The sequence below is a fragment of the Vanacampus margaritifer genome, chromosome 9, assembly GCF_051991255.1.
Source record: "Vanacampus margaritifer isolate UIUO_Vmar chromosome 9, RoL_Vmar_1.0, whole genome shotgun sequence".
Lineage (NCBI taxonomy): Eukaryota > Metazoa > Chordata > Actinopteri > Syngnathiformes > Syngnathidae > Vanacampus > Vanacampus margaritifer.
In genome coordinates, this window is record NC_135440.1 from 17592446 (window position 1) to 17616254 (window position 23809).

Here is a 23809-nt window from a genome sequence, read left to right on the forward strand (position 1 = left end):
TGACTCCTCTAGATGGCACTCTTGGTTTAAAGGTGCTAGCTAGCTAGCTAAACAGCTAACCAGACAGACAAACAGACGGACAAATGAAGCTTCATGAAGAACCTGTGTTATTTTTTGATTCCTCTAGATGGCACTCTTGGTTTGAAGGCTAACCTCAAGTAAGATGTTTTGTTGAATATTTCCATCAAAAAAATCAATTTGCCGAAAATCGAATTAGCTAATTTGGTGCTTTTGTCAGGGTTTGTAAAAGTTTTAAAAAGATCTTCGCAGACAGTGAAAATTGTCTGAATATGTTCGAAATGTCTGTGAGCATCTTACAAATCCTGATGAAAACCCTAAATTTGCTATGTTCGCAAGCATTCACCGCTCAGTGAGATACCAGCTTTATCGGCCTTCAGATTCGTAAAAAGGCCGATGCCGATATTTTCCAAGATGCCAAATATCGGCACACAGTCGATGCAAACAAATGATTCAAAGCGTGACATTAACGACACAATGCTATCTATGATGAATAAAGTTATCATAGGCACACACACACACAAAAGATTAAGCGTCGTTTTCGAAAATTCGTAAAATTTGTGAGTTCAGGCATTTATAAATCTCAAGTCTCAGTTCATCCAATTGTTGCAACATCTACAGTATAAAGAATTGAACATTTACTCCATGAGTCATTTTCTTGGCTTGTTCACATGTTCCCCTGAATCAAAACCTGCCCACGCTGTACAAAAATACGGTAAACTAACAAGATCAATGTTGTGTATGGACAGCAAAGAGCTAAAATGAAGCATGAATCATGTTGACACGCTGTAGCAATGCGGTACACGTGATTAAGATCTGCGTCTGAAACCTTCATACTCGTCTTACACTTTCAACACAAACGACATCCATCCATTTTCTTGACCGCTTTTTCCTCACAAGGGTCGCGGGGGTGCTGGAGCCTATCCCAGCTGGCTTCGGGCAGTAGGCGGGGTACACCCTGAACTGGTTGCCAGCCAATCGCAGGGCACACAGAGACGAACAACCATACTCACAATCACACCTATGGACAATTTGGAGTGTTCAATTAACCTGCCATGCATGTCTTTGGAATGTGGGAGGAAACCGGAGTTCCCGGTGAAAACCCACGCGAGCACGGGGAGAACATGCAAACTCCACCCAGGAAGGCAGAAGCCTGGACTTGATCTCACGTCCTCTGCACTGGGAGGCACACGTGCTAACCAGTCAGCCACCGTGCTGCCACGCACACGACACTTCAAAGAAATTATTCTGTACAGGTTTTTTTGCCTAAACATCATCTGAGTCATCCACGTGGCTCAGGTGAATCCAGTTATGTAACTACACACATCAAGCGACACAATATTATTTGATGATCTTCCAGAGACCTCAAAATATGTTGCAATTCCGCCTTAACAACTTTGGTAAGTCCGCCAAGCCCGTGGATTTGCATATACTGGTACTTCAAAAAGAATTTAATTTGCATAAAGGTGAGCTCTTACTGTTTCAAAGTCATGTAAAAAAAATAATAATGTTTTTAGTAAATGTACATATTTAACATTTACTGTCCTCCTATGCCAGCATAACAATAATATTCTGTTAAATATTCAAACATACCACTACTTTTTGACAAGTGACGTGTGAATACTCACACCAAGTTTAATTTGAACTACATAAAAAAAAAATATATATATATATATAACAAACTACAATTATAGCAAGAATGTCCTTCGTTTTAGTGTTTGGTAATCAAGCTAATGCATGAGCCTTTGGAGATGATTTTAAATGTGATTTCAAGTATATTTAACTAACCGGAATAAGGACGTTTGAAAGTTTCACACAGAAGTGACATCATCGAGCCAATAGAAAAGCACCTGCAGATGACGTCACTTCGAGGCGACAACGAAATGCAACGCTAGGTAAGAAATTTGTTACTTTTTTCATGATTTTGCCATGGTGTTTATTAAATATGGCGCACAGAGAAGAGAAAAAAAAGGAGGAAAAAAATAAAAATTAAATAAAATAAATATTGCGCACAAGCAGAGGTGGCAAAACCAGGTCCAGAAAGTAAAAACCCTGTCACAGTTTGGCTAGCTAGCTAGCTAGCTAACTAGCTCCCTGGCTAGCTCCCATGGTGCTCGTTTACCTGCTAGGGAGTTAGCTAGTTAGCTAGCATCAATGGCTAAAGCCAAACTGTGGCAGGGGTTTTACTTTCTGGACCTGGATTTGCCACCTCTGTGCACAAGTAATACACATTTAAAAAAAAAAAAAAAACTAATACTGAAACTTAGCATTTAAAAAAAAATAAAAATAAAACTAATAAAAACAGAACCACCCTGAAAACTAATTAAAAGTAACTAAATTAAAAAAAAAACTAAACGAAAGAAAAACTAACTAAAATGAAAATGACAAAACTATAATAACCCTGACTCACACACGTGTCAAAGCGTTCGGAGAAATATAATGACAAGGCAGTCCTAAAGACTACAAACGCCTCAGGGTGTGTATGTGTGAATGATTAGTTGGTGAGGATTTCTTACGCAAGCATTATTATTAGGCCCTACGCACTCACGTCTTGAAATCACTATTTATTATTATTATTCAGACAAACGATTGGCATTTTTGGTAATTGAAAAGCAGTGCTATCCGTTCAAAATAGTTGCCCATTTTTTGTATCAGAGGAAAATCTAAAACTGCGGACGGGAATGCTATAGCACTTGACAGCTACTAACAGAACAAGGGGGCATATTTTCATGCTATCTGGGGATTGCTATGAAATGCTGCGATGTTTGAAATGAGACATTTCCAGTGGCCGATGCTGCATACCAGGCTGCTGGGAAGTTGGAAATATCCCATTTCGACTTAGTAGGTCTAAACCTCAAAGCATTCCAGTTTCAAGAATTCAAAATGGAGGCAAAACAGAGGGCAGTGCATGTCTGCTACCAGCAGAGGTGCTGTTTGAATCGCCCTTAACTCGTGGGTGGTCGAGAAAGGAACAAAACATGACGTCAGTAACGTTTGCACCGTGGGAAACATTATTCTTACAATAACTTGGTGCATCTTAATACATTAGAGTATCGTATTAAGGTTCATTATAAATAAGTTGAAAATGATAGTCATCATTTGAATTCAATTCAAAAAGTCAAACTCATGCTGCATCTTATACAGATTCATTAAACATCTGGGAAAATACTTTTCAAAAGTCCAACTCCAAACAAATAAAAAGTCTTCAAAGTTATTTTGAAGGTCTTTATGAAATACTGTAATTTCTTGAGATAGTGAATGCGGTTTAGTTAGGTGTGAACTATGATCATCCAAACATCAAATCAGGCAATGTCAAGAAATATCAATAATCCATAACCTACTACTTACACTTTCTGAATTGAATTTTTAAGCAATGAAATAAATTAAAATTAAAAAAAAGTTGCCATGGTATCTGTAGTTTATTGAGACAAAACTATAGCTAGTCAAATGTAAACAAAAATGATACATTCAACAAATGTAAAACAAAAAAAAAAAAAAAAAGCAAATGGAAAAATCATATATATATATCCATTAAATATACTTTCGGGATGGCATTGTGAAAATGCTGGTAGAAAATATGTAATAAATTTTTATTGATATGTGAGCCAACACATCGAAAACAGAAGTCAAGCTCGCCGTCACGTCGCCGCGCAGGCCGACTTCAAAGTAAAAGCCCATCAAGGCGATTGCATTGGCATTAATGTATTGTTTGGTAAAGCTTTATTTTTGAAGTTAGCCTTGGTGGTGTAGGCGACATGTTACGTTGAGTATGTTTCCAGCTTCATTGACATCATCATATCTGAATATATATATATATATATTTTTTTTTTATTATTATTATTTTTCATTATTATTATTATTTTTTAAATCACATCTCAATGAAGTTAGTGGGTTTAAAATTTCCAGCTTCCCAGTCTTCTGGAACGTAGCATAAACACGATTCCCCCAAATCTCGATGCAAAAAATAGCGCAGTGAAGTGGAACACATTACAAAATCTTTCCTGTGTCGCTTGTTAAGCAGGAGACGGGGGTACAGTCAGTGTAGTGTAAAGTAACTGCCACGCCAACGCTCACCAGTTGCTTGCACGGATGAACGGATGTCAGGAGAGTCAGGTTCAAGCAAATCCAAAGACGCAATCTACTGGGGGAGAGAAAAAATGCAGACTTGCAGATTTTTCTCACAGAGATTTATTTGTCACGGTGAATGACTGATGAGGAGGGACAGGGGCAGCGTGTGTGTATTAGCTCCGAGCAGTTTCTCTATTTATTATTAAGAAGGCGGGAAATACAAGGGATCACGGGAGCTTTATGTGTTTAGCGTGCGCTGGTAATTCATTTATGAGCGTGTTTCATATTGATGACTCTTTTGTGAGTCAGTGATTTGTAGGCACACACAACTTTGATTCCACGTCAAGTTGTTGTGAGAACGCGGCAGTGACCTTTCCGATGATTTTTTTTTTTCTTTCTCTTCTACAACGTGATTTCACAGTTACACAGTGAGTCACAAATTTACGAGGCGGCACACAAATACGGTCAAATCTGTGTGTGCGAGCCATGCACGTCGTCGTCGGATGTCATGTTTAATATCGTCCCACGGCTACTGGAGCTTTATTATTGATGAGATCGATGCTTGGATTGAGCCAAGCCGGATGCAGGACAACCTGAGGCCCTCGGGCTCTTTCTGTACCCCGACCCCCCCTCCCCCAATCCTGCCGCCTCCTTTTATCTCACAATATTATTTCTTTTCCAAGTTTTCCCCCATCACTACTACTGCATTCAGACAGAGTTGTGAACTGAAAGTGTTCACCTCAAGGGGTGCGAGGCGAGCACCAGAGGCCCCGATGCCTGACGGACAGGGCTGTGAAGACACTTCCTGCAAAATGGGAGGGTGGCCAAAGGTGATATATGAAGTGTCAGACAGACAACAACTAGCAAGGTGGTGTAAATACATGTGCCTTTGTTGTCTTGCCCTCAAGTAATTTCCTTCTGGACTAATACAGATCTCAAGCATTCACTTTTAATCAAATAATTAAAAAAAAAAATCGTAATTAATCGCATTACTTCCATAGTTAACTAACGATAAATCGCAAATTTTATATCTGTTCTAAATGTACAATAAAATGTACAATAAAACATTTTTTTTCAAAGTTTTCATACTCTTGTTAGTATATAAGTGGGAAAAAAAATGTTAAACTAAATATGGCTGCATATTTTAGTCATTGATACAGTCATTTTATAATAATTCATAAAATTTAGTAAAAATTAAAAAGATGTTCTGTACTGTAAAAAAGCGAGTGTGATATTGATTTGTGTTGAGGTAATTTTTCTGACACTAGATGGCACAATTGCATTTGTAAGACATTGGTGACAGCACAATGCAATCTAATCAAATTTTTAACATGAAGCCACAACAGCTAGCACGGGTTCTTGCTAGCATAAATCACTCCAAAAACGTGTAAATAAGGTCATTCATAAATCAGGTTCCAATAGATAAATTCCAAAAGCACTGTGCTGTTTAGGGACTATGGAAAATCCCCCAACAGAAGGCTTAACAACGTAATCTAATGCTTTGTGTATACACTCAACAGTCCAATAAGAAGTTAGGAAATGAGTGAAAACACTTGGGTGGGTGGACTATCAACTAAATGGACAAAAGCAAAACCACTTCATCCCTCTCGGATAAAACGAAGGCAACGACCCGGTAACACGTTTTTCAGTTTTTGCACTAATCACAGATTATAGAAGGTTTACATTACAGCTCAGAGACATGACCTGATCTAACTATACAAAAATAACCGGAATAACTCTCGTCATTCAGTGCAGTACAAACAACAACCACAATAATGAAGAAAATGTTAAATGCATAATACCTCTCTGACGGTGCCAATCAAAACGGATTTTTGGATTATGTCTACAGTAATTATAATGTGCAGGTACACCTAATGACATGATTGGTATGTTCTCTGTAATGTCACTCTGGTTTTATGTACACAATAGTGAACCCTCAATAGGGTCGGCCCACCCAATAGGTGAAAAGTCTGGAGTAAAGAGAGATCATAAAAAATAATAATAAAGTCCCTGTAAAGACCAAGTAAATGTCTTCTAAATTGGACACAGAAAAATTGGACACAGCTCACCTGTTTTTTGAAGCTGAGCCGTGATTGGCCGCTACCTGAGCAACTGTGAGGACATTCTCAGTCGACAGCAAGTGGCAAAATGGCCGCCCCCTGAGATGGATAAAAACAGGTGGAAACATTTTATTAATCAAAATACTACATAATAAATTCTGTAGAGTAAATTTGACTCTATTTAGAGTCGGGCCAAATAGACTCAGTTTTAGAGTAATATTTAAATTTGGAAGAGAGTAAAATAAAGAATTGAAAAAAGTCACTTTGTTGAATAGCTAAGGTGGTCTCCCAAGCTGAAAGTCGTGAGTCCGTTCCTCAACCCTTGAGTGACATTTTTTTCTCTCAATTCTTTATTTTACTCTCTTCCGAGTGTAAATATTAGCCTACTCTAAAACTGAGTCTATTCGGTCCCACTCTAACTAGAGTCAAATTTACTCTAAATAGTCTCTTTTTTTTCATTTACTCAGAACATATTGGAAAGAAAATGTTGTGGTTGACTTCCCCTTTAAGAGGCGGGGCATGGTGGAGTGGCATGTGATGTATCAAGGCATTTATGTGTTACTTCTAGTGTTCAATAAACGGTTGAAAAGTACAACAGACACTGTGGCTCTCCTTTCCCACATGCAAGGGTATTATAATCAGTAGAGTGTGAAAACCTATTTAAAAAAAATATCAATATAAAAGCGATTTCCATGACAGACAGCAAGTCCAGCCCACCCCAAAAAAACAGCAGACTGACCCCTAACTGCGATAATGAGGGAAAACGCTATTTTGCTGTGAGAAAAAAAAAAGCACCAGATAAAGATGAGCAATCTTCACTCTGAATGATTTCTCCAGACGTCCTCGCTCTCTTCCTGTGTGTCACTTTCAGCCACATCGGGCTTTCAACAACTATCGAAAAACAAGCCCCCGCTGACGCCAACCACGACTCCGAGGCCCTGGGAACTCCGACTTGCAAAGGGAGACATCGGCGTGTCACACATTTAGGCTGCGGTGTCCCGAGAGACGGGAGAGTTGAGGCGGGCTGCGTACGACTGCGCGTGGAGGCCCGGCCGGTGATGTCAGCACGCGGGCCGCCGTGATGGTCATCTGCGGTTTGGGACCGACTCCCGAGGGAGCGCTGGGAAAGTGGCCGCAAAGACGGAACGGGGGTGGGGGCGCCCTTCGGTGCGGAATTTTGAAAAAACAAAACAAAGTGTCGATGCTCTCTTTCTGCGTAGCAGTTGCTAAAATCATCTTGTGTGACGCTCTCGCACCACCCACCGTTTATATTACAATGGAAAGCTTGAGCTGAGTCAGCCCGTCGTTTTCTGTGTGTGCATCTGGATAAGTGTGTGTGTGTTTGGGGACAGCAGAGGGATGCTGGCAAAGCAAAAGGTGGGTGAGGGGGTTGCACACACTCCGACATGCTTCGCTCTTGACACATGCGAGGATAAACATCGATTTCCTCGACTGACGTTAACACCCCTGTTGAGTAAACACGCACCTTGCTCGCGACCGCGACAGGCGACACAACGCCGCTCCGGCGCAGTCGGTCGGCTGCGTGCGAGCGCTCCCAGGCCCAACAAGCAGCGCCACTTCAGGGTTCACGGCACTTTCGGTCTCATGTCCCCACATAGCCACTACACTTGGACAGGACACGCCTCTATTGTGGTGTGCAGGATTCCATTTGTCACTAAGACTTTATTTAGTGTCATGGCCCACAAGGAAAGAAACTGTAGGATGGTTTTTTTTTTAGCCTTCTTGTGAGGGATTTTTTTTTAGAATCTTCTATTTATAAGAGTAGGTTATTCTTTATTTTTAATTTGTAGTTAATCACATGATTTCCAGCCAAAGTTAACTCACAATTAACCGCAAAATAATCCTACATTATATCAGTTCTAAATGTACAATAAAATATACTTTTTACCTTTTTTTCAAACTCTCTCATTCAAACCCCAAAACGGATAAATACATTTTTAAATACTTTGTCCTGCCCTCCCAAAATCATATTTATACGTTTTTATGTGTGGTTTTTTTTTTATGATAGAGCATACAGAAGGCTTTAATGCAGCTTCTGACCTGAAGAGGTGGCTTAAAGCAATGGTGGTTATTACAAAAAACGGCCAGCAGGTGGTAGCAGAGTATAAGAGATCAGCCAGGGTCATTTTGCAATAAGCTCTTTTTGACATGAATGTGAATATTGATAAAACTTAGCTATACTCTAATGCTAATTGCTGCAAAACGGAAACAGACACAAATATATATATTTTTCCTGATGAAAGAAGAGACTCTAATCTTTCTTTTGGTACGATCCATGTTTTTATAGCAATAGAACACAATATTCTGTGTGCTTTGCAAAATCAGCAAAGGGGGTTACTTCAGTGAAAATGGCTGGTCGTGAATGAGTTAAGTAACATAAAAGTGGAAAAAATATGGTTCCAAATACAAATGTGGTTGTATCTTTTAGGTCATTTATACAGTGATTTCACTGTCATTCATAAATGTATTTGAAGTTAAAAAGAGTCATAAATTTGCTTTGAGGTAATTTTTCTGCCACTAGATGGCATTAGCTTTTCATGTTGGACAGTGGTGACTTTTGTTTTCAAATTCAGAGTAGAAGCAACTGGTGGACTCCAGGCCATTTTGTGCATTTTTAGGGATGCACGATAATATCGGTGGCCGATAATTATCAGCAAATATCGACCAATTTGACGTCAAACAGATAAATGAGGTAATAAAGAAATCCGCCGATAACAATAGACCTGCCGCGTTGGTCCATCTGTTGTGGTTGTGGCTCAATTTGGGTCTCTCCAAAATGTTACCCTCGCAGTTTTGTGTTGCATTTTTAAAACAGGACTGTTTTGTTTTGGCAAGCTCAAAATGAGTTACTGGTCGTCTTTGAAGCAGAGATATCAATACAATGTTTCCATGTATTTGTACTTATAGTAGGACTCAAAAGTATATTTGTATTCAAGTTAATTTTGCAAACAATTATCGGCTTACTTATTGTTATCAGCACGTTCTAAATGATTGGTTTTCGAAAATAGCATTATCGTGCATCCCTATTCATTTTAAATTAGCCCTAGTAACCAGTCTTCACAAATACATTTATTTTCATCACATTTATTATTGATAAATTGTGTTATAGTGACTCAGTTCAGCAATGTTTTGACATCAACTGTATATATATTTTGAATACCTCTGGACGTCATATTTAATATGTTTTCATGCCATTTAAGGCCTTCAATTTAGCCAACTCAATTGCATGATTTTTAATGTTTCTTAATGACCTGCGGAAACCCTGAATATGCCTCACAAGTTGCACGACTTATTGTGCGCGCAAATTAATAGGAGGTCAACCAAAAGGCTTTATTGTATAGCACTTTACATTTTGTACACTTCAAACTAAATTATTTTGACAACCTTCTTTCATTTTTTTCATTTCACTTTAAAACGTGGCATTTCATTTTAATATAGTGCTCATAATACCTCATGGAAAATCAGCTTTATGTTTTAATGGCGGCGGTCTACAGTCGAGTACGTCGACCAAGACAGAACGCTGCAGCCACTGTGAAGCCTGTTTTGATGTCTAAACGGTGGAATTATTATGTTTGTATTGCTTTAGCCTGTGTGTGTGCATGAGTGAGAACGAGTTTAGTAATGGACAGAAATAGAGGCCAACTGAGTCAGTCCGAGACACACTGGGCAACCACTAAAGAATTCCTCACTTGTTCTACAAACCTGATTTTGCTCTGCACGCGCATGAGTGCGAAAGCTATTAAAAATCTATGTTTAAATGCTTATGGCAGGATTGACTAAAATAGCAACCGCTTAATTGCGAGTTTAATCAAGTTTGCATTCATGGAATTTGAGGTGTTAATGGAAGAGGAAAACAAACAAAGCAAACTATTACTGTTTTAGAGAAAATACATTGATAGCCCGGATCATTTTGGGGAAGGCAGGAACCGCATCAAAGTTTTGTTTGATTTGATTGATCCTGAGCATGTGACATATGAATGGGTGAATATGCGGCTTTGTAAATCGCTTTGGGCACCATGTGGTGTAGATAAAACTCAATAGAAATGCACTCCATTTATCATTGCGTGTAAAACTGCACAGATGCTAGATAGAAGTTGAAAAGAGTTTGGTCAGAGATGATCATGTGGAGATATTGAAAGACAATCAACAACTTATTGTTATTGTCTTATTGCATTTCTTCACAATAGTTAATTGCATTTAGTTTTTTCTAACATAAATTGTAATATAATTGGCAATATTTATTGACATTGTAAATATGTTTATACAAATAAAGGCCTTCCCCTAAATGATCTTTTTAGATTGCACTGGTGTACCTCATGATTTTGTGAGCTAAAATGTGAGATACAAGCGCTATTATTATTATTTTTATTATTATTGCCAATCCAAATTGGAGTTTACTGTCAAACTAAGCATAAAACAGCACATGTAGACTGATAACAATACTACGCATGTGCATATATTCTTTATCCCCTGCGAAGAGAGACTATTGCTGCGAACTACCAAGAAGTTGTGACTGCCTCCATTTACAGCCGAATGTTTGTTATATACTGCCCCCAGGTGGCCAGCAGGAGTACACCCAATGTCCATTGAACTGATGCAAAAAATGTGGCAACAACTGTTTACATTTGATTAATCACGTCAATAATGTATAAGAGTGATATATTTGTAGTTAAAAAACAACAACAAATTGTATTATTTTTTTGAGAGGCCGGAACAGATGAACTCATTCACTGCCATTGACGGCTATAGACGTCAAAAATTCATTTGAACTCTTTCTATTAGTTTAATTTTTTTCCACTTTTGTTAACAAGAGTATAAAAACCTAGAAAAAAAAGTTTATTGTACATTTACAACAGATATAACATTTGTGATTAATCGTGAGTTAACTATTGAAGTCATGCAGTTAATTACCATCAAAAATTGAAATCGCCTGACACGATTTGAAAAAGAAAGAAAAAAGAAAAGATTATTAAAAATTAGGGACGTCGGGTGATTACAATTTTTAATCCTAATTAATCGCATGACTTCACTAGTTAACTCACTATTAATCACAAATTTTATATCTGTTCTAAATGTACAATAAAAAAAATCTAAGTGTTTATGCTCTTATTAAGAAAAGTGGAATAAATGTTAAACTAATAGAAATAGTTCAAATGAATTTTTGACGTCAATAGCCGTCAATGGCAGTGAATGAGTTCATGGCATTTCCATTCATTTAAATGAGAAAGGATAACTTGTGATTAAAGCGTTTTAGGTCACGAGCACTGTCATGGGAATTAATTGAACTCGTATGGCAAGGCGCAACTGTGTTAGCATTTGCGCGTATGTGGAGGAGGACAACGATAGTCTAAAATCAAATCCACTGAGCTGAGAGGAGGGAAAGTCCAGAGGGCGAGTGTGTGTGTACGGTTGCATGTGCTCAGGAAGTCGCTGGAGGATAGGCGTGCTGCCTTTTGGCAGCGTAGCGCAGTGTACATTCACTGGTGCCATCTGATGCCCGTGTTTGTGACGGTGCAACAATGCGCGGCGGATGCTGAGAAAAGATCTACCTGCTATAAATAGGCTGCGTGTTCCAGAGGCGCGCTGTAAATATAGTCGTTTTGCGTGGTGTCACGTTATACCACATCACTAACCGAGCTCCCCACACACACACACACACACACACACACATCTAAAGGCAGCAGCCAAAGTTAACCGGACTCCCCTTAACGGCTTCATTATGGCGGAGTGCGTCATGGGTGGAAAGAAAGACTTGAAAACAGGAAGAAAGGGAGAAGGAAAGAAAGGAGAGACGGGGGCGGGCGGGCGACGTAGATGTGGGACAGATTACGCTGATGTTGTGGGTGTGTGTGTGTGTGTGTGTGATGTAACAGAGGCCAGGCTTCCCCCATTCCCCTGGCGGGTTTGGGAAACCTCCACTGAACAATAACAGAGGGCAAATATTGGCAGGGTGTTTTTTTTTTGTCATCCATCTTTCTTTTCATTTCTCTTTTTTAGGAATAATTTACTTTACGCTCATTGCATGGCGTGACTCTCTGCCTTTGTGTGACATCACACTGTTATTGTGTGGACACTTTAGTAAGAGTGTATGTATGCGCTTGTGCGCGTGATCACATATTAACTCATTTACTGCCATTGACGGCTATAGATGTCAAAAACTTCATTTGAACTATTTCTATTAGTTTAACAGTTTTCCCCACTTTTGTCAACAAGAGTATGAAAACCTAAGGGGAAAAATATTGTACATTTAGACCAGATATAAAATTTGTGATTAATCATGAGTTAACTATTGAAGTCATGCGATTAATTACAATTTTAAAAAAAATGAATCGTCTGACGCCCTAATTTTTAATAATCTTTTTTTTTTTGAAAAAAGATTATTTTAAAAAAGAAAAGAAAAGATTATTAAAAATTAGGTAATCATGTGATTACATTTTGTTATTGTAATTAATCACATGACTTCAATAGTTAACTCATGATTAATCACAAATGTTATATCTGTTCTAAATGTACCATAAAAACTTTTTTTCTAGGTTTTCATACTCTTGTTAACAATAGAAATAAAAATAGTAAAAAAAAATTTGGGGGACGTCTAAAGTCGGCAATGGCAGTGAATGAGTTAAATTCTCCATATGTCATCACTCAATGACGCCTGTTTACATTCATCCATTCATTCATATGTCTGTAAAATTGCTATTTGAGCATAAAGTGAGCAGTGCTTTATAAGCCTGGCGGGCCGTCAAGCTTTTCTTCACGACAGTCAAAGTGTGTGCGCGTTCTTGTCTTTCTGTGTTTTTGTGGCACAACCCGAGATATCCCACCCATATTGTGAGAACATATTGCCCAAAAAATATTATTACACCGTGAATACTGATACTAGGGATGTAACAATATCCAAATATCACAATCCGATAAATATCACGATATGAACCTCATGATACATTAAATATCACAATGTTGTCGGGAGGTTGGCGATATTTAAAAAAAAAAAAGTTGCATAAAAACTCAGAATATTGTAAAAGAAAAAAAGCTCATATTCTGAAAAAAATGCACAATATTGTGTTTTTGTACATAACAGCAGTGAGAAAGAAAAATACATTGTCATGTCACATGTCATGTGCTCCTATTGGCTCAGCGGCGCAAAGCATCATGGTCTATGTAGTTCACAATGTTGTGTTTGGCTGAAGCGGGCGAAAAGTAATGTTTGCAATTTTTATTTGTTGCTATGACTGATTTATGGGAGTGATTACCGTCACAGTGGCCAAAACATTCTTAATTAAAATTAAGCTGCATTAATAAACTAACCACCAGAGGGTGCTAGAACTAAACAAACAGAATACAACCTCGCCTTTTAAACAGATGTGCTGCTTTTAATATCGTGAAAGGATGACGATGATATTGTAGCAATTTTAATATCACCATATCACTATATTGTTGTTATCGTTACATCCCTAATCGATACCAGCCTTATTTTGAAACTGCTTAATGTAGAAATTTGCCCCAAAATATCTATACATAGCCTTTTTATTTGACCAATCAAGACTCATACATCTTCTAATTAGCAGATGAACACCTTAGCTGTTCATAATGGGTACTCCTGAAAGCCTCTGGCCAATAGTTTTCAGACTGGACTCTAGGTTCGAATTTCCCGCCCTTGGTCTTCGGATGTGACGTCATGCGTGCATTTTGTATGTGAAAAAGGGAGTGTTGCAGTTTCATCACGGTGGCTGATACCAGTATCGGCCGCCATCTTGTGGCCATTTTACAATCATGAATAAGAAATTAGATATTACAAGAATAGAAAAATAACTCCACGCAATTTTAAGGAAAATGTATATTTTTAAAATGATCTGTCATTGTTTTTAGGGGAAATCATATGTATCAAAAGAACTAGTAGTATCGGTTCTTGGTGTCAGTATCGATGAGAGTTGAGTACTCCTACTGGTATCGGTCTGGAAAAAATGGTATCACACATCCATACATCAAATAATGACGTCTTTGGACGCAAAGTGAATGTTTGTGTGACACAACTCTTAATCACACTACTATCGTGTCGACATTTTGGCAAAAAAGACCCCATTAGACTGTGTGTGCGTGTGCGTGCGTGCATATAGAAGTGTGTGTTTCTGAGACACATCTGGCAAGGATTTCAAGAATTTTCCCCTCTTTTGTTGCTTTCCAGCTTGAACAAGTGACTTCTTTACAAGAAAAAGTTGGATAGTCTCTCTCTCTCTCTCTCTCTCTCTCTAATACACGTACACGCGTACACATCCACATAAAACCAAGTGGCCCACAGCCACGCACAATGTGACGCAACAACCGCTGGTCATGTTCCCAAGGCCCTGTTTCTCAGAGCAGTTTGACTGAAGGCCTTTGTCTGAGCCCCCTTTAAAAATAAAACCAGAGCAGGGTTACTGCGCACACGCGCACACACATAGACGTACACACACACACACTCTGTGACACACATCCAAACGCTCTCTTTATGCGTGAACTAAGACTGACCCTCGGTGGAAAAGGAGCACGACGCCAAGTCGTGATGCCGTTTGAGTGTGCGCATGCGTACCCCAAGTGCACACGAGCGGGTTGTTCCACTGAGCCTCCGTCGCAAACGTATAATTATATGCTTGTATAACACCCGTGGCGTTCGCGCGCACGCACATGCGCGCGCGCGCGCTGGAACATGATCGCACCACCTGTCCATTCAACTGGTGGCCACAGAAACTCGATCGTCCACAAACGACACATTAAACCCGTTCAACTTTTCTTATCTGCTCGTAAAGTGTGGAGCTGCGATGCGCGCGACGTTCACTTTCATCATTTGGCTCCGTTGCATATGATCATGGGTCGCCACAAGTTTTGCAGAAACACGACCCGCCTCATCACGCGGCGAGATAAAGAGATAAATCAATTATGTTGTCTTTAATTATTTGAAGTAGTTATTTAATAAGAACACAGTGCGTTGCTTTTAACTGAATGCATGTTTGGAGGTCCATCGTAGGAAAAGCAAATTTGCAAACTTGTCACCAAAAGGTTTGCTCAAGGTCGCAATGTTTCCTAAGTGTTCTCCAAACAGTTTAAATGTTTTGTTTTTTTTAAACAAAAACTTTCAAACTCTAGGCGAACGTGTACGAATCTTGAACGGAGCGCAGTGGAATACAGGCTTTACCTTGCTCACGCAAATAGATTTGCTAACTGGGCACGCTTATGTGGTTCATTTTGGGAACAGCATATGCAAACATTTATCACGCACGGTGTGCTTTATTAGACTTGACATGAGCGACACAGGGAGAAAGAAATAAACAATGTGATGCGGTCTTTTCAGCGATGCGATTTTGGAGCGTCTGAACGATCTTAGTCACGTGCATCAAACTCAAGGCCAATGGGCTAAATGTGGCCCGTCACATCATTTCATTTTGTCCTAAAAGAAACATGTCTGAAGCATGCATTGACCATAAACACCATTTCCCACAATGCACGGCGCACGCTGATTCTTAACCCACCACTAGACTGCCATGTTTTGGCTGCATTCAAAGAAGGCGGGAAGTTGGACTTTTCCAACGTCATACCAGGAAATATGCACGGAAACACCTCTTGGAAATTGAAAATCAGAATTGTAAAGTCGGGGGGGAAAAGGACAATCTGACGTCACTCGACAATGGCAAACCCAGTAGTGAGAAAGACCATGAACGGCAGAACATAAATTACATTATAAACATATTTATTATAACATTGGAGTAATTTAGTTATTTGTAAAAAGTAACTTTAACTAACCCTACATTTTGATTCATTACGTTATCGGCCATCTTTGATGTTTACATTCGCTTCGAACGCTTTGAAGTTGGAACTGGGAGATTCCAAGTGGGACATGTCTGACTTTCCACCTTCCTTGAATGCAGCATTAATATCCACGTCAACGCGATTTTCCCAACAAGTGGAAATGAGCGATACAAATAATAATCCCAACATGTCCAGGAAGAGTAAAATCGATGCAGATGGAAGACCGTTTCAACAAAGACGTAAATGTGTGCTAAGTATGCCAAAATAAGCAAATAGTCCAAGAATTAAAAAGGCAAACTGCGAACGCAGCAGAATGTGTTCACCAAAGCCAAATTCAAAAACACGATTGTAATATGCACTGTTTGTACCTTGCCCAGTACATTCAGAGTCACTTAACATTATGGAATATTTACATTTTTTTCGCATTATATTTGGTCACATTTGACACTTTATGCTATGTTTATGCGGCTCTCGGTAAAAATGAGTTTGACACCTAAAGGGCTGACAGAGTGACAGTCACGGGAAGTCATGCTATACAGCCCATGACAAAACTCCTTTCAACACGCGTCCGGGTCATTCCAGTGCACGATGGCAACTGGTGCTGGCCTCCAGCAGTTTTTCGGATTTGTTGTCTCCAATTTTTTGTTTTCTTCTTCTGGAGAGCTCAGTATTGTTCATTCGGTAATTTTACCGATTTGACATGTCATCATCATTGCTCTCTCTCTTTTTTTTTTTTAAATTTAAAAAAATATATATTATATATATTTTTTTTGTATGTGGGTGAGTATGTGCGTGCGTGTGAGTGTGTTGTCTCAAGTTTAATGTCACGCATCAAAGAAAATACGACTTTTATGTGGTCGCTGGTTTCCCCAAAATCATCTGAGATTTTATTTATTTTTTTAACTCTTGCCAAATGTTTCACTTGTGGTGCTCTCCCTTTGCTTCACATCCACATCCATATGGATCCTCAGCATTCATATGTCAGTCAGGTCAGTGTGTCACAAGTCAGTTCTGAACAGCACCGGGTTGGAGGGCACCTGCTGAATCAGGCGCTTGTACGCCACATAGTGTGTGACAGAACTTGATCCACTAATATCATCCCGTGTTGCTATTCGCGTCCGGTGTAAACACACTGCTGTCCAATAATATCATGGTCTGTCACACATATTCATCCCTCTGTAAACGCATGCTCACGCGGTGTATGTCACACGTATCCGCTCTGGTTTCAGCCGCCTAAACCATCCCAGCAACACATTATACAAGCTAGTTGGCCGTGGCTGGCAGTAGTGGCCCGTTCGTCAGATGCTTAAAAGGACACCCCCCGAGAGGGGTCCTTTTCACAGTAATAGCGGCCGGCAGCACTTTGCGCTGACCCGGCGGCTCTCTCTCACCGCGGTGAAGGGGATGTGAGTTCTCACTTCCGCAGCTCGCGCCACTCTTCGCTCCACGCCAAGTGGAGGAAGGAGAGTCTTTCATGGACACGCCACTCCAGAGGCTGCGCACTCGAGCGCACTCCAAAGCACTCGCTTGGCTCTTGTCCTCCGTGGAGTGCCGGCGCTCTAATTGGAGTGAATGAGCAATTGGTAAATGGCGATGAGTGTGGAATATTTCTGATTATGTTCAGGTGGCGTGTTCTGGAGTACGCGGAATGTGTTCAATGTATGCGCACTGATGAATGGCGCGTTAATGGGAGTTTGGATTGCGACATTGCAACCGGGGAAGGGTTGAATAACAAAAATGTCTGGCCAAAAAGGTGTGGGTCAGAAAGTACGGATGTAACCTGTTTGTAGATGAGAATAGCCATGCCTCGCTAACTCTGGCTATTAACTCATTCACTGACATCGACGGCTATAGACGTCAAAAATTCATTTCAACTATTTCTATTAGTTTAACATATTTTTTCCACTTTTGTTAACAAGAGTATGAAAACCTTGAAAAAAAATATTGTACATTTAGAACAGATATAACATTTGTGATTAATCGTGAGTTAACTATTGAAGTCATGCGATTAATTACAATTTTAAAAAATTAATCGCCTGACGCCCTAATTTTTAATAATCTTTTCTTTTTTGAAAAAAGATTATTTTAAAAAAGAAAAGAAAAGATTATTAAAAATTAGGTCATCATGCGATTACATTTTGTTATTGTAATTAATCAATTACAATTACGCCCCTAATTTTAATAATCTTTTTTTTTTCTTCTTTTTTAAGATTATTAAAACAAATGTCTAGGTTTTCATACTCTTGTTAACAAAAGTGGAAAAAAGTGTTAAACTAGTAAAAATAGTTCAAATGAATTTTTGACGTTTATAGCCGTTAATGGCAGTGAATGAGTTAAATGGTAAATGCTGATATAGCACTTTAACTACACCACATAGTGCCCAAAGCGCTTTACAATTCCTCACATTCACCCATTTCACACACACCAGTCAGTGGTCGGCTGCTGCCAGGTCCACTGGGAGCAAATCGGGGTTTCGTGTCATGCCCAACTCTACCACTGTCAACACTTGCCAATCCCTTATTTTAACATCCTTAAGCATCAAACAAGTTTAAAAAGACGATAACAAAATGACATGGGTGATAAATGTGCCGGGGAGGTCAGTCTCTTCCCATGAAGACCAACTAAATGACATCTTTTATTGATGTTGATTTTCTGTGGCGATGGATCACACATAAACGAAACACACACACACAAAGGCCCGCATGGTTCAATCCTTAAGATGTTCTCCGAGATGAAATCTTGCCTGATATAACGACAGTGGAGTTTTTGTTCAACTCTAAAAGCATAATTTCCATCAGATGATTGTCGGTTTCCGTATCGTATAACAATAAGGATATTCCGATTTGGATATTGAATTTTTGGCTCCAGTATTCAAACAATCCTCACTGGCTTCCCTGTTGCCACGAAAGCACATGCAAGGCCCTCTGACGGCATCCGATAATCAGACAGCTGACCTTTCTTAATGAAGCAATATTATGATTGATGATCATCTTCCTGGTAATCCGTGCATGATTCTGAATGCATGCTAGAGGAATATATATGCCCCCTCCAAAACAATCATTATTGACCAACAATGCATGTAAAGACATGGAATAAAAATATATTTGAAATGTTATGTCTATTCTGCGGATTCATAACATAGATAAATATAAAAATCTGTTCATCTCAAACAAAAGGGCAGCAATATTTAATAGTTTCAAACAATACGCAAATGAGTTTACATTTTACAGTTCCCTGATTTATTCAACCGTACACTCACAGAAATATTTCAAGCAATTTAAGATTTATACATATATATATATTTATATATATATATATATTTTTTTTTACATAACAAATTCCCATTTACTTTTTTTTTTAAAGATAATTTTAACCTACCAAATACAACTTATATGATACATTTTGATTAGTAATAAAGCCTATTTATTGGAAATGAATAATCCTCAAGTTTATGTATTTAGTATTAATAAAGTAAAATTACTTATTTTATTTTATATTTTTTGAGATGTCTGGATTCAGTTTCATCCCCAAAACATAAAAATGCAAAATAATTGAAAAAAATGGACATAAGTGTTTTTCACAAAGCAGTATATATATCGTGTATAGGTAACCTGATTATTATGCAATTCAAACAATATACTTCATGTATTTTAAATAAATAATAAATCATTATTATTAATTTAGTTTAAATAAATATATTTTAATACTAAATACATAAACCTGAGGATTATGCATTTCAAATAAATAGGCTTTATTAGGCTGATGAATATATATCATTTAAGGTTTATTTGGTTGGTTTGTATTAAAATTATCTTAAAAAAAAAAAGTAAATGGGAATTTGCCATGTAAAAAAATTACATAAATCTTAAATTAGGCTTGAAATATTTTTGTGAGTGATATGACTCAAATGTTTCATTCTTAATGCATAAGAAAATGTGTCAGATTTGGGCAACCAAGTGAATAATGAAACCAGCACTAAACGTAGATTTGCTTTGTATTATTATAGTGCCCCTTTAATTAATTCATAAAATAAGGACACCAAAACAGCACCGTGCCCTAGTGGTTAGCGCATCTGCCTCACAGTTCTGAGGTTGGGGTTTCACATCCAGGCGGGTCGAGCGAGGAAACTCCTATTACCGTGGTCAGTGGAAAAAATGAAGATGCTAGCATGCGAGTCTGCCTGGGATGAGGCCCAAAAGCAACCGAGTGAGCGTCTCGGTGCTGACAGGACGAGGTGTCATGTACTTATTCAAGTTTAACAAGACGGCAACTTTCAGCGGCGTATCCATCTTACTTGCTTTTACTGTCCTCATGACTTGTCCGTCTCGTTATGTATCCCCCCCCCCCGAGAACATATTGCGCATATTCTGTTGCCTCTGTGGTATTCCCGAGCGTGTGGCCGCCAACTCAGCATCACCACTGGATTTCATCACTCGTGATTCGGCACGGCCAGGATTACGACAGCATTCCGCCGCCGCGCTGTCATGATGTAAAATCAGCCCGGGCCAAGTGTCTCTTCTCCTTGGCCTGCTCGGGTTGTGTCAAGGATGAGCGTATTACTGAAGCCTTTAGGAATCAGGAAGATATCTTGGAGGATACTTGGAATTCCTTGTGGAAATGTTTCAGTCTGACACAGAAGGTGAACTACAGTCCAGCCAAGCCAGCGTTTGAAGCGGCGAGTGAGGGAGCGGGCGAGCGGCGGCGGCGGCAGTTGTCTCCCCCGTGCTCGCTTCCTTTTGAGGCCAGAGCCAGCTGGATCTCCTCACAGGTTTAGAATTATGGGACAGTTATTCAGGGAAGCCTATTATGGTATGAGGACACAACACGTTGCAGTCCTCACACACACATCAACAGGGGGCCATTACGACACAGCGGGGTGATAGGAATCAGGCTTTTCCAGCGTTATCGGGCCAGGAAGTGATGATGCAGTGCATTCCTGGGATAGCTAAGTGGTCAGGTTTGCTCCTCACTTTGGACACGTGCTGCAAATATTTACCTAAAAGCAGACGGGGCTGCAATAAAACTCAATCTTTGCTTTTGCTTTTACACTCTCATGAAGTCATGACGGGGGAATAAGAAACTAGTGAAGAGATGAAAGGAATGCAGAAGAAAATGTAAGAGAGTGACGGAGGGAAAATGAGTCAGCAGTTAGTTCAAAACTAGATTTCTGGGTCAGTAAGAAAAGTCCAAGCCCAGAAAAAATTGCTAAATTTTGCTTTTTTGGGAAGTCAAACACCAAAAAAATATATATATTCTTGACAATAATATGTTCTATGGAGCCCCGCTAGTCTAAATACGGTATTCTGGTTAAAATTGCCAAAGTGGAATTAGTTATCAATATCAGAAGGTGGCCATTTTCCCACTTACCGTCGAGTGAAACTTACATCAAGTAACAACCAATCACAGCTCAGCTTCATAAAACAGGTGAGCTGTGATTGGTCGCTGCCTGAGCCCTGAGCAACATTGTTGTCATCTAAAGTTAACAGCAAGTGGCAAAATGGCCGCCCCCTGAGATGGATAAAAACTGCTGGATTTTGCTTCATAATTCATATTCCACAAATGTAATATTAATCAGAATCTCATGTTTAGACTAGTAAGGTCACATATAACATATTGCCAAGAAATTTTTATGGTTGACTTTCCCTTTAAGGGTCATTTTAGTAGAACTGCACATTCCTATGAGATCCAATACATCAAAATACGAGTCTTTATGGACATTTACGAGAGATTAGATTAGTTAGTGTGGGTGGATGATATATAGACGACGGAAGATGATCACAACCAAACTGAACTACACGAAGGCAGCACAACAGATTAGGCAGCTAAATAACTAAACAGGGTGAGGCCTATCCCTGAATACTAGTCAGTAATGTGATTTTTAAGCAGTTACTTTTTTTTCCTGAGAGAGCTCAGTATTGTTCATTCGGTAATTTTACCGATTCGACATGTCATCATCATTTCTCTCTCTCTCTTTTTTTTTTGTATGTGCGTGAGTATGTGCATGTGCGTGTGTATGTGTGCATGTATGCGTGCGTGTGAGTGTGTACTCATTAATTCACCCAAAACCTATTAAAAAATCCCATACTGTTCACCTAAACCGAATACTTCAGAATCCAGCTTGAGTCGTGAAGTTGTCAGGAGACCCGAGGAAGGATCAAAGAAATGATGATTTTTAAGCAGTTACTATGAAGCAGTACTGTACATTAATATGCTCACAGACACAATATTACACACGTGCATGATTACCGGTAGTCGTAAGCATTTTCTTCTGACAATAGATCCACACTGCATGTTAGCAAATAAGCACTCCATTAGTCCCTCTATGGTTTGTTTTAAATCATAACACATGTTTGTTTCCCACTTATGGAAAGACAAGCAAGCTCTTAAGCCTTTGTTGCTATCCTCCTGATCCCAAACTTTTTTTTCCTTTCTCTCTCTCTCGGGGAAAGAACCAACCAAATCAATGTTCCACTTCCACAAAGCAATGGAAAGAATCCTTCTGCTGTCACCAGTTCCCACATTTCACCTACAGTGACCCATGAGGGACAATAGACACATTCACATATGGATAGCTCAACAACTACCCGGACTTCTGCAAAGAGTGAAAGGAGGCTGAGTGAATGGTCAAACCAGCAGCTATTTAATCCATTTTCACCTAACCCATCACTGTTATAAGCCAATACCAACATGAGGTGTCTTTGAGATTTTGCCAAATTCACAAAAACATATGCCGACAGGGTGGACAATGACAGGGTGAAGATTTTTGGCTGATATTAGAACTTTTATGAGCAGATGGTGGCCCTTCACTTATCTGAAATAGACTGTGTACTGCTTACTAAATATATTTCAAATTTCTGAAAGGTTTTTAAATCAATTGATATGTCCCTATGACAGGGTGGACGCGTTATCTTTGACAACGTCCAACTACTCACAAATGATGAAGAAAATTATGAAACATGCATAAATATTTACTCTAACTAGCCAACATTCAATGAAGAAAGACTTGCCATACTCTCACTGAAAACAAAGGATTTCGTAAAGGGGCAGTTACCCTATAATTGCAATTATATATTATATTATAATGATATATTATTATTAGGGGTGTGAATTGCGTAGTACCTGGCGATTCGATTCGTGTCACGATTCGATACCGATTAATCCCGATACGAATCTATAAATTGATTGTTGTGATTTTTTTGTTTAACTCAAATTTGGAAAATACTAATCAGTAAACTTGTACATGTATACGGTAAGATTTGTATGAAAATTTATTATTTATCTGAAAATTCAGGCTTATAACTGAGCCACTGAATTTAACAAACAGGTTGCAGTCTGTTTCATGTTTGAACAGCACTGAAATCAAATATTAAGGCTTAATGTTCCATTAATATAACATTCTTCCATGCTTATTGTGTAAATCCTAACCCTAAGTAAGACGTTTTGTTGAATATTCCCATAAAAAAATGTATGTTTAAAAATCAATTCAGCCGCATATCGAATCGATTTGAGAATTGTGCGCTGTAATATCGCGATATATTGCCGAATCGATTTTTTCTAATCTACCCCTAATATCTATATAATTATAATAGGGAGGATAGTAATTTCAGGAACACATGATCAAAACAACTACTTTTATCAAATAACTTGTGGAAAATAAACAGATAAAAAATATATATATATTCACAATGATTTAACCGCATTGTAGCTTGCAGAACAGCGTGTGGAACATGCCAAAATTATGTAAATCTGAGAGGTGTGCATCTCTCCACAAATGATGTTTGGATATGGTTTTTCGACAGGTGGGTGCAAAATGATTTAGGGGCGGTTTGATTTGAAGGGGGAACGATTCGATTCCTGATTCG

General features: G+C 38.9%; 1 protein-coding gene across 8 annotated transcripts in view; it reads right to left on the minus strand.

Annotated features, from left to right (window-relative positions):
- Positions 1-23809, minus strand: part of alg2 (ALG2 alpha-1,3/1,6-mannosyltransferase) — an 88332-nt gene that overhangs the window by 18731 nt on the left and 45792 nt on the right. For all 8 annotated transcript variants that reach the window (XM_077574913.1, XM_077574911.1, XM_077574910.1 and 5 more), the window contains one exon: positions 6156-6245. The gene's annotated coding sequence lies outside the window, so the exon portion shown is untranslated. The remainder of the gene's footprint in view (positions 1-6155; positions 6246-23809) is intronic.